Source organism: Ixodes scapularis, unplaced genomic scaffold (genome assembly GCF_016920785.2).
Source record: "Ixodes scapularis isolate PalLabHiFi unplaced genomic scaffold, ASM1692078v2 PGA_scaffold6__148_contigs__length_123643588, whole genome shotgun sequence".
Classification (NCBI taxonomy): Eukaryota; Metazoa; Arthropoda; class Arachnida; order Ixodida; family Ixodidae; genus Ixodes; species Ixodes scapularis.
This window is the reverse complement of record NW_024609881.1, coordinates 72,593,278-72,605,615: the sequence shown is the minus strand read 5'-3', so window position 1 is coordinate 72,605,615 and position 12,338 is coordinate 72,593,278. Positions and strand designations below refer to the sequence as shown.

Here is a 12,338-nt window from a genome sequence, read left to right as displayed (position 1 = left end):
CGAGCTGAACTTCTCCCTCGGTTGTGACGGGCGCGTCGACAGGCTTACTGGAAATGGCCGCGGCGTCCGCACCCGAAGTAGGTACGGCCACGTGCGGGACAGCGAGATGAGTCGCACGTTGATGTGCCGCAGTTTTCACCTGCAGCGGGACCGTTGGAGCCGGAGTATGGAACGACGCTGCCGGAGTTTCGTGACGCTGGCGTGCGTGCAGGGCGCGAGCAGGGCGAACCGCGTGAGCGGCTGTCAGAACGACGGCCCCCGCGATCGTTGCGTCTGGCTCACTTCCGTCCCAGTGGCGATTGCGACGTGACGCGACGGACAGGGTTGGCGAGGGCTTCGGACTCACGTGCAGCCTCCTCGCGAAGCTGCGCAATTTCCACTGCGCGGTCGAAAATCAGCCTGTCTCCTTCGAGGAGCAGCCTCTCACCCAGACGCGGGCATGTGACGCTTGCGACGAACTTGGTCGCATATGTTTCCGTCGGCTTGAGCGGCGAAGTTGCAGGACGGTGACAGTTCGCGGAGCGCAAGGGCAAAGTCCGCTGCTGCTTCACCGGAGAGTTGACGACGCTCGTGGAACCGTTGTCATTCCACCCGGACGTTGCAGCGGGCAGCGAAGTGACGTGTTAGGGTTAAGATGGCGTCGTCATACGGGTCTGGCTTGTCTGCCTTGCTGCTTTTTCCTGCCTCGTCGGCTGCTGTGGCTGCTGGCGGGCTCGGCGTCGGCTGCGGAAGCGCGTCGAAAATGGGCTGTCCTTCGGGTCCCGGGCAGTGCAGGAGCAGGGCTTGCCGACGGGCCGGCGGCAGCTCGTTGGCGCCCGAGGCGAGAAGAAAGTTCTCGAAAAGTCGTAACCAGCGAGACCATGGCACAGCTGGCGTGCCGGGCGTGGCGAGGAACGGTGCCGGAGGCGCAAGTCCCGTGATGTTCATTCTCGTAGCCAGTTGTTGTGTTCCGGGCCGGACGGCCGCGGAAGGGGAGAAACCCAGACAAGGACCAGACTGCGTGCCCACCAGAAAGAGAATCAACTTTACTAGTCCCGTGCAATGCTGTACAGAGACGAGGTGGTGGCTTGGTGGTGGTGCCATCTCACGGAAGGTGTCACAACTACAACTCGCCAAAGGGTGTCGCTTCAAGACACTACAATTTTTGCACACATTTCTTCGGTCGTAGGGCCGCGTAGCACCTCCTTTTCCGATCGGTCCGATAGTCACGTGACAACGTGACGTTTGCCCCACCTGTGCTGCCATTGGCTGGGGCCCTCCGACAATCGGACAACCGTGTGGTGAATATCTGGCGAGTTGGTAGCATGCCGCGGAGCTGGACGCTCCGGTGAGACGAAAACCCTCGTGTTTGACCGTCGGTCAGACATTTCGCACGTCGTATTGGACAGTTTTGACGCGCATGTGTTTCGCGCTTTACTGTTACGTTATGCGCGTTAATCACCCCTGGCTAGCAGTCTTACTGCACTGGCTAAATTACTCATCTGCAGTGGGTAACAATGTCGCCATGCACTGGCTGATTAAACACACCCTGTCTAAACAACTAAAGGCTTATTTTTGTTGTTATTGTTTTGGTTGTTGTATTTTGTCTTTGTCGCCATCTTGAACGGCGCAACTGCCATTATGGGAAAAAACATCATTATGCGGTCTCTATGCCATTACAATGAAGGTGTTTGCGCTAAAAGCGTGAATGTCACCCGTTTGTGTATTGCGACGCCTTTATTTTTATTTTCCTTTTTCCAGGTTGAAATACTTCGATATTTCTTGTCTCCTATACTCTATACGTAAACCATATCACTTTGGGACAAACGTAAACTACTTAGGTTTAAGGTGCAACCCCGCCCTTGGTTAGTGTGATTCTGAACCAATAGATGGCGGTGAAATCTCATTCCAGACCTGTACATCAACGCAAAAATTGTGTGTGGTGGCGCTTCGATAAAGTGGGGTATTATTCTATATCCTGAATTTGACATCCTTTGTCCCTTGCTTGTCGTTCTCTGCACGAGCTTTCTTTGGAACGCGCACGGCTGCGCCATTTCTCGTACAAGGGGGACAGTTGCCTACGCTCCGAGCTCACGTCTCCAGAAAATGTGGGCAGGACAAAACGCGAAAAATGTCCTGCGCCAAATGGCGAGACACATGCACAACAAAACCACCGACGCATTGAAAAATATAAAAGTGCCTGTGCGCCGTTATCGGAAATTTGAGAGGCCAACTACGCATATTTCAATGTGATCCGATTTATATTGTCACGAATGAAGGGGACGAGAGGACGAACAGAGAACTGAAAAATAAAGGTTTAATCGGCGAACTTCTGCCAAACAAAAAAGTAAAGAAAGAGCCTCGAGGCAGCAGAATAACAGGCTGCGATTCGGCAGGACAGCGTAACAGGGAGCGAGACTAACTCGACAAGGTCGCGGGAAGCTGCATATCTAAAGCGCGTGACCTTCTCGAAAGTTCGGCAGAGAAGGTTCGAGCGTCGAGCGCTCGGGGCGGGGATGAACTGGCACTTTTGAGAACAAGAAAGCAGGGCGAAAGTCAGCGGCGTAGAGTTTCGATTTTCCCAGCGGTGGGGGGCAGGCTGAGAAGTTCTCCGGGGTAGGGGGTGCTCTTCCGCGCAAGCACCCCCCCCCCCCTGGAAGTACGCTGGGATTCCATTTCCCATGTATTTTGTCAATAAAGGCAACGTGGGCATTATTTTGTTTACAAGCCACTACTAGAAACTCGTTACATGGCACGTAAACAGCGTATTGGCAAGGATCATGACCCGGGCCCGGGGGGGAGGGGGGGGGAGGGACTCTGCTTCCCCCCCCCCTGGTGAGATCCGGGGTGGGGCACGAGCGCCGATGCCCCCCCCCCCCCCCCCCCCCCGTAGTCTACGCCTATGGCAAACGTTACGTCTGGTGCAAGAATGAACGCGAATCTTCTAGAAGTCCGTGACCGAGCGTTGCTTTCTAGGCTCTGCGGGTGGCAATATGACGGGCCGGCCCTTTTTTCGTGCATTTGTTTGGCTCTTTGTGGATTTCCAGGAATATTTGATGACGTGATAGGCATGGGTATCCAAAATTCTAGATTGAGTAAATAACTAGATAAAAAATCAAAGCAAATGAACTATTTTTTGGGTGGTCAGGTGTCTCATTTAGGTAGCTGGGTGTCTATTTTGACCTAATAACCACGAGACTGAAAAATACAAAAATTGACACTTAGGTTTAGATGTTGAGTTTGGTAAACCCAAAGTAGGACTGGTGCGGGAGTCATAATAACGAAATGCCGAGGTTAAAAATTGACTCAAATCAATAAATGATAAGAATTAATTTTACTACGAGTCCAGTGATAAATGCAATGACTGGCTAAGCAAAGATTTTGGGTCGATGTATATCTTTTGCACATAGTTTAAGCGATGTACAGGGTGTCAAATAAAATTACAGTTTTTTTGTTTTTTTTTTGTTACAGCAAGAATAAACTAGGCATCTCCGAACGCTCATTCTCCACCCAAAGGTAGCGCTAGTGATCACAACCAGATGTCAAAGTGTCAGCCCGATCCGATACCTTATTCAAAAGTTATAAGCGATTTTCTGAAAAGTTCAACGGGAAAATGGCGGCCGACGGAGTTTTCGAATACATGGGGCTTTATGGGCACCAGAAACCGAAATCGGGCCAAAAATGGGCTCCATTTTCCCATTAAACTTTTCATAAAATCACTTATAACTTTCGAATAAGGTGTCCGTTCGGGATGAATATTTGGCGTCTGGTTGTGACCTAGTGTTACCTTTGGGACCTAGCGTTAGCTTTGGGCAATGCGTAGTTTATGTTTGCGATAAAAAAAAACAACCTGTACATTTTTTGTGACATCGTGTACCAGTCTTAATTTGGTGATTTATGTGCGCAAGTAGTGGTGTGCATAAATGAAAAGATGCAAACGGGTATAGAGTTTGACGTTGTATAAATTATAGTGTAAGCACGCACATGGTACGCTGATTAAGAATGAAACAGCCCTACATTTTATTCTAGCGTTGAGCGTATCGAAAGTTAAAGGTGCATCAAAAGCTAAAGCTTGTATACATATACTGCTCAGGCCGTTATGTTTGAATGCTCATAGTACTTTATTACCCTCAGATTTTGTGTAAGTTGTCTCCTGGTTGCTTACAACAAAAGGAAGGAAACATACTAACGCTGGGTTGATAGAAAAATTCCACCTGCTGACAGCTACCAATAATCTCGGCGCCGATTATGAGTATTAACTGCATGCTAACGGCCGCGTGCTTAGAACGAGTTTTTCCCACGTGATTTCATACAATCAGAATTGTTCTTGACAAACAACAATGTTTACTCAGGCAAGCGGTCATATGTGAAACTCATAATATTTTGCACTGATTGTGGCACACGTGACAAGTTGCATAGACTTTTTTTACAATCCGCGAAATAGAATGCTCCTGGGTTACCTTGGTCTCTAATGCATGTAGCACACAAAAGAGCACGAAATGAATCGCAGTGGGAAACGAAAACAATAATGATAAACAATCGCGTAATCACGCGAAAACTGAGGACTTTGCACATATACAGACGGTAAGCTTTGTTTCACTAAACACATTACCAGTAAAGTATTTGGTTTTATCGCACGACCGAAGCGGAACATACAAGTGAGAGCATTGTGCCCTGAACTACACTTCCAGTGAACAAGCGCGCCATCAAAAGCATTGAACTCGCTTTTATGGCTTTTGGTGCGCTTACACCTTTGAAAAAACAATTATATTCAATTCTATTATTTCAATTATTTTTATTAAGTGCGCCTATGTGTGTCTTCTATTTTTGTCTTTTGCGTTCACGTGCCATTTTTTAGTTATATTATATTTTTCCAGAAGTCCGACAAGTATAGTCTGTTTGATCATAAGTAAGAGCCGCATAATCAAAGATGTATAGAAAAAAAAGGAACGCGAACATGCTAACACACATTAAAAATGCAATGTAAAGGCGCATTCAAAATTAGTCGTTAGTTTCTTAGAGAGCAGCAGTTGCGTAGGGCGGCACTGTTACCCGTTGAACATTATAAAAAGTGTAGTACAACTGTTAGCTCGGGTTCCTTAACGTGCATTACGCAGTATATGTGGTACACGATCGCACGACGGCAGGATGCAGATTGGGGGGGGGGGGGGGGGGCGGCAGGGGGGCCCTGGCCCCCCTGGTGACTTGGGTAGGGCGCAAGTTTAGTGCGTGCTCGTTTTTTTTTTTATTGGGGACGTTTTGATTGGAACAAAATCGGGATGACGCTAAAGAAAGAAAGCAAAACCATCCCCACTTTTTTTATTAAACTTGAAACAACGTCAAGTATATCCTAGAGGAAACGGAGACCGTTAATCTGTGAGTGAGCCCTTACCCCAGAAGAAATCGACAAAAAAGTAAAGAAGACTGCTGCTGGGCGGAACGATAAGTCAAGGCTGCGCACCTGGGAATCTAGCCGCAGTGCCTGCCGGGTGCAGCATCCTTCTGCATAAATCCTCTGGTCTGAGTCGTTTCCGTTTTAGCGCGAGGGTAAAGTACTGAAGGACACATGTTTCAGCTCATGAAGGCATTTGTTGTGAAGATTAACGTTCACTGCAGCGTTTTTTTGGAAGGGGGGGGGGGGAGAAAAAAAATATCGGGAGGAGAAACTAGAAGGGTAGTGAGAAGCGAAGGAAACAATGAGCCAAGGTCTCCAGGCCACTCGGGTTAGCTCAGGGTGCATCTTTCTGTGAGAGAACATACGAGAAGGTTAGCAGAGCCTGGCTCCTCTAGGCAGCTCCCTACTCGGCTAAGGGGGATTAAAGACGTCATCTCCAAGGACTCGTGCTAGGTGTCAATCTTCAGTGTCAATTATGACCAGCTTTTTGTCCAATGCAAACGACGCCAACCCGCTTTCCGGTTTAAAAATGGGAGATCTTGGTTTGGGTAGAGAGATATGTGGGTCTTCTCTACCGAAGAAGTTGCTACCTGGCTTGGAAGAAAGAAAAACCAAAAAGGTGAAACGGATAGAAGGAAGATTAGGAAATGGTTCAGGTTATTGAGGGGATAAGGTTGAGGTGACCATTTGCAGACAATCTGCAATTCTTTCTATCAGGAAGCCTAAGCGGTAATCGTAAGCTTTCTTTGCTCGGGCTAGAGCCTAGAACGGGGAAGAGCAGTTCTATTGTAGAGTAGGGAAGGTCACTGGGGGTGGTTTAGCGATGGAAGAGGGCCATCGGTATATCCTCGTGTTTAGCACACACTACGTAGTTTTCACAGGATAATAGACAGGCGTATGCGAATTTGTAAAAGTACACGAACAAGCGGGTTGCTAGCAATATTCAGATTGAGGGCCCCTGACAGCCGGACACATAGTTTGGGGAAGAGCAACACCTTTTAGAGCTGCCCCTAAAGCTCTGAGAAGGTAACTCCCAAAGCCTATCATCTAGGAGTCTCCTAGATGGTCATTTAGAAGTCGGAGAGGATACTCTTTCCGAAATACCTTTCCCTTTATTTCTTTCGCCCTTTCTGTAAAAAAAAAAAGGCGCCCATGTCGTCACTAGTCATGAACTGACTGCCCCTCGTTTGTCGAAGGTGACGACGTGGCAGCGTTTTCTCTTTAAAAGTGGGTATGACGACGTTCATCTTCAGTGATTTTTTTTAAGTAGAGTAGCGCTGCTAAGGCTTCAAGTTATCGAGCAAGTTAAGTAGCCATCTGCGCTGCTTGCAACCGCATCCTACCAAAGACCGCTGCGTGAATACGCCCACCATCATTTGCTCTTCCTCATTTCTACTTTGACCATCTGCACATCAATGTCATGTCGTTGAGCAAACTCTCTGGAGCGGAGTTCAAGAAAGTACGGGAAAAGAAGTCAGCAGAGAATGAAGCCCAGCGGAAGCAGCTACTAACATGGCTTACGAAACCAGGTAAGGTCACAGTCTTCCATTTGCTATCCTTTTTGTTTTTCTATATTTAAAACAATATACATATATATATATATATATATATATATATATATATATATATATATATATATATATATATATATATTTTTTTTTTTTTTTTTCGTACAGCTACCATCACCTATACCTCACTGTTTTAACCGGTTCGAATCTCGGCCGAGGCTTATTGCGAAGAAAGCGCCGTATAACTGGACTGCATGCAGAAGGTCCAAAAATTATCACAAATATTTCTCAGTTTTCTGCCGGGCCGTGTTCAAACTGTACTTCACCGTCTTTACTGTGGCAGTGCTCGTGCACTTGAAGTGTGAAGCCACGACCGAGAGCGGGTACAAATTACAAAGTGAATTCGAGTCTCAGTCCTACGTCAGCGTTCGACAATGACTCGTGTCTAATCCCTGTTTCGGCGGACACTCGGTGCATAATCGACGAGTCGACGCCGTAGTAGTGTAATGATGTTTCGTAAGGAAGACGTCGGTAATAAACAGGATTCGACGAGTCCAGGTGGTGTTCATACAGCGTAATCTGAACACTTTAATTTGAAGTTTTTTCCAGTGTCCAACTTGTTGAAATATTTACATCTGAGCTTTTCCAGGGTACATGCTGGTAGTTTAGTGGGCGGATATTAAAACTGAATGTGTGGCAAATGTTGGAAAGAAGATCCTGTCGCTACCCTTGCAATCGGCACAGCTATTTTAGAACCCCACGAATTGCCGGAGCAGTATAGAAAGAGAGAACAGTGCAATTTATGAGAAACGAAAGAAGGGGTCCACCGTGCACATCGGTACTGGTTTGGTGATTGGATGAGTCAATTCAAGGACGTTCAGTACGCCTGCTTGTATGAAGGCTTCCTGGAGGCCGTTTCATTCACATAATGCGATCCCTCCAAGAAAAAACGAGTAAACTGACCTTGTAGTATTTTTCTTCGTTGTTGAAGGCACAATTAAATTCATTCCAGAGCTTAGTTTAGTTGGTTAAATTATTCATATCCTTTTCCTTAGAAGTCTCGATGTAGCAGCACGTGTCGGTGTCATTCTACGAAGTCTGTTCGTAGAGGATAGCGTGGCTCCTCAACAGGACCCCGTTGAGCAAAATGACTGATCTTGTTGAGGTGAATGAAGGGCCTCACGGACGAAGGCGACCGTGAGAGTGAGAGATGCACGCACTCATGAATGTTTATATCCTCACAAAGGAAAAAGCTTCTAACGAATGTAGCGCCGTTTCTATTAAAGGCCCGTCTGTCTTCACCGACGTACTCAGCACCTCAGGGAATTTCTGTGCCCAGCGCCAGTGCTCACCATTAATAAAACGCAGTCCTAAAATGTTTGAGTCGAGTATACGCTCTGTGCACGATTATCTCTCTCGAAATTATTAACTATGCGAGAAGGGCGCGGACTTCTGTCGCGATGAACAAAGAAGGTAGTGCTCCTCGGCCAAACTAGTAACTCTAGCACGACTAACGTCACCGACGTAAAAAAAAAAATCTAGCTTTTTAGCAACCCAGTTTTTTCAAAAAGTTTGTTTACGTTAAAACGTAGAAAACACAATCAGCAGGCCGTGCTTGGCACGCCTCCGAGCAGCGGTTGCTGTTGGCCTGGAGGGACTATGCTGAGCTGTCGATGAGGAAGCTGTCGTAAAATTTACAGGAGTATATATTTATAATTGGCGCAGTTGTCCTGTAATTGTTTACTCAGACTTCTTTTTGAGCGTGTTCTAAGAGTCATGTTAACAGGTAAAAGGGAAAATAAAAAGTTATACTTCTCTTATTTGTTTGCAGCACAGTCAACAAGCTGCAAGAGCAGCATGAGCCAAATGAACCGGAAAAGATGTCCAGCCACCAGCAAGCTGACGACTGCGCCACTTCGCCATTATGTGCCACGACGCAAAATTGTGCGCCGACGCCAAGCTGTTCTACGACGCCAAGCTGTGCCACGACGCCAAGCCACATCGTTGATGCACCAGATAAGCCTCCGAGATTTTGCTCAACGCTTTCCACCAACCAGAACCAGGTATCTGACGACGACCCGTCGCTGCCAGTGCCGACTAGCGACCTGGACAAGCAAGCCAGGCAAGCACGGGGTCCCTTTCAGCCTCATCTAGGCAGCTATGCCCAAACAGAAACGAATAATCGAAAGCGCAGCTTTTGTGAACACTGGTTTGCAAAGTTCAGCTGGCTTGAATACAGTCCAGCAAAAGATGCAGCCTTTTGCTTTTGTTGTCGGGCGATTCCGCCGGGGAGGGTATATCCAAAGAACATTTAGACCCATCCTTTGTTTCAACTGGGTTTCGAACTTGGAAGAAATCGATAGAAAGGTTTAATCAGCATGAAAGATCTAAGGGCTATCTTAACAGTGTCGTGTCATGGAATTGCTCCAAAGCAAACAGATCGATTGCTTCAATCCTGGATGAAAGCTTTGAACGACGAGCGTCTCAAGTTGAAGAAAAACGAAAACAAAATCGTGAGGTGCTAATGCGCCTTACCGACATCGTTGTTCTTCTCACAAAGGGAGGAAGGCCATTCAGAGGGCACAGTGAAAATAAGGAAAGCGCAGAGCAAGGTCTATATTTAGAGATAGTTAATATCGTAAAGAAGTACGACCCCGTTTTGCGGGGCCACTTAGAGTCAGGCCCAAAGAACGCTTCCTACATCAGCAACAGAATACAAAAAGACATCGGAGAGTCACTGCATGCAGCCATTTTTCCTTCGATTGTCCACCGCATAGAAGGGAAAACAATCTCGCCCATGTGCGACGAAACAAGTGACTGCGGTCATCATGAACAACTCTCCGTTGTTATTAGGTACTTCTGCGAGATTAAGAACAGGCCAGTGGAGGTCTTCCTTACTCTCGAAAAGCTTAAAAATTTAGACAGCGACTGTGTTTTCCACATTGCAAGCAGTTCTATCGGCCATCAATGTTTCCTGGAATTCTGTGAGTTCCGTCTGCTTTGACGGGGCTTCTACTATGTCAGGGCACGTTGCTGGCGTTCAAGCAAAGTGCAAAGAGCAGAACTACAAGGTCGTCTACGTTCACGGCTATGCCCACTGCTTAAACCTGGTGCTTGTCGATGCATGTTTGTCCCGAGCAGAAAACAGAATGATGTTTGATTTCTTTGGCGTTGTGCAACTTGCGTACAACTTTATTGAAAACAGTGTTGTGCGCCATGCTGTTTTTGAGCGAATTTGCCAAACTGCCGGCACACAACCGAAAACTTTGAAGTCTTTGTCTACAACCAGATGGGCATGTCGTGCTGAAGCAGTGAAGGCCGTTCGTGAGAGCTACAGCGAACTGTCGAGTGCAGTAAAAACGATTGTGGACTCCACAAAGCACCCGGAGACGAAAGCAAAAGGCAAGGGACTCCTTTCCCAGTTGATGAGCTTTGAATTTGTCTGCAGCATGTAAATAGCTCACCCTATTCTACGGCTTATTTGGAAGGTTAGCCGAGCTCTTCAGGACCCTAAAATTAACCTTACCACTGCACTCAATGAAATCAGGCATCTGCAAAAAGCGCTGCGAGAGATGAGGCAAGATGGGACAGTCTTTGAAAAGCTGTTTGCGGAAGCTTCTTCGGTCTGCGAGATGAATGAAATCGAGATTCCCGAAGTTCGAAGAAGAAAGGTATCGAAGCGAATTGACCAAAACTGGGCAAATGAATGTTTCTATGCGACAAAAGAGGAGGAATTTCGTGTCGGTGTTTTCTTTCCGAAGCTTGACTCCTGTGTTCGATGATCGAAGAAAAATGCACACAAGAAACGTTTGAGCTTGTGTGTGCTATCCAGAACCTCCTGGGCCTCTCTGCGAGCGACGAACAAATATCTGTTATTTGTAGCTTTTTTGAGGTAGATCCCGACAGCTTGCGTGCTGAAATGCGGATTCTGAAGTCCCGAACCAGCGACGATAAAGCAAACTGCATGACCGCCTATGACTGGCTGGATTCACCCAAAGAAAATGGGTTGGACAAGTCAGTATTCAAAAACTTTTCTCGCGCTCTTCAACTTTTTTCCACGGTTCCTGTAACCAGTTGCTCGTGCGAAAGGACATTTTCGAAGCTCGGACATGTAAAGACCAAGTTAAGATCCACGATGTCGCAGGAACGGCTTCGTTGGCTGATGCTGCCCTTTGTGCAGCAGCACCACGGTGGAAGAAATACATTTAGGTGATGACTCTCTGTCTCGCGTGGCGACCACATTATGTTCGGCGCACCAAGCGCGCTTCATTCGCACGGGGATAGATGGCGCGCGCATATAGAGGGGCTTGTGAAGGCTTGTATACGCCTCGCGAGTGGGGTCATTTTGGTCTTCTGCGCATGAAAAAGAAAGTAGCGGTGACGTCAGAACGCCAAGCCCTCATTGGCTGATCGCGACCCCCTATCTGAGCGTCGTCTGCTCCTTTGCAACGTCGTCTGCGTCTGTCATACCTTTCCTGCGACTTTCGGAAGTCGAGCGAGCTCGACTTCGCCTTTCAGAGGGGGCAGACAAAATAACTCCAGCGGTACGTTGTTTTTGTCTAACAACTAGCCGACGCGCATCAAGGAGGGAAGTCAAAGGACTCACTGGCGAGGTGTCCCGAGGCGCCGAGGTTTGTTTGCTAAGAACCGAGTGTGAGGGTTGTTAGTGTCCGCAAGTTCCCTCCCAAATACTTTTTCCCTCCTTTCGTGTGCGGCGCGACTTCTCACTCTTTAACGGCGTCGGCAGGTTGGCGCAGTTAACGTCGTCTGGTTTACGTCTGCTAGTCAAAGCGATGGCTGCTTTACCTTTCCTGCGTCTGTCGGAGATTCACCGCTTTTTTACCGGCGAGAGTCACCGTTGCCTGGGAAAACAAGGCGATGACAAGAGGTAGAGATTGACCTCTTAATCTAAAATTGAGGTCAGCGATCAAAGTATAGACGCTTTACAGCAGCTGTGCATGGGCGCCGCCATAACTGACCTTCACTTTTTTTCCCCTCTTATTCCGTTCGCTTCACTTCATCATTACTACAGCAGGACAGGTTATTGCCATTTTAGATGCTACTGTGTTCTTGCGCCCAGCATAGGCCCTTGGGAAGACCCGTCAACGTCCGCTTCAGTGGCTCGGTATCTCGGTAAGACAAGAGAAGGGCGGCTATGGCGGCTCAATCTGGCGCGTGTGTAAAGCATCTACAAGACGGGAAGGGTTCACAAAGGTCGCGCGGGCATATTTTATTCAGCACGCCAGCCGGTCGTGGGCAGACGGTCGCCGGGTCGGAGTGCCTGCTAGGCCTATCTGCCGTGCTCGCTTGGTCGTTGTCGGTGGAATCGCGGCCGTTGGAGCTTTTCCCGGTTGTTTGTGGATCCAGCGTTCTTGTTCCTCGTGGTCTGTATCAAGAGCTTTTTACTTTTTTCTTGCTGCTTGAAGTCGGGACGCGTAAAAAGCGCACGTAGAAAA

At 47.7% G+C, this 12,338-nt stretch overlaps 1 pseudogene; it reads right to left on the bottom strand.

Annotated features, from left to right (window-relative positions):
• Positions 1–423: 423 nt before the first annotated feature.
• Positions 424–10,433, bottom strand: LOC115317791 (annotated as a pseudogene).
• Between the last annotated feature and the right edge of the window lie 1,905 nt (positions 10,434–12,338).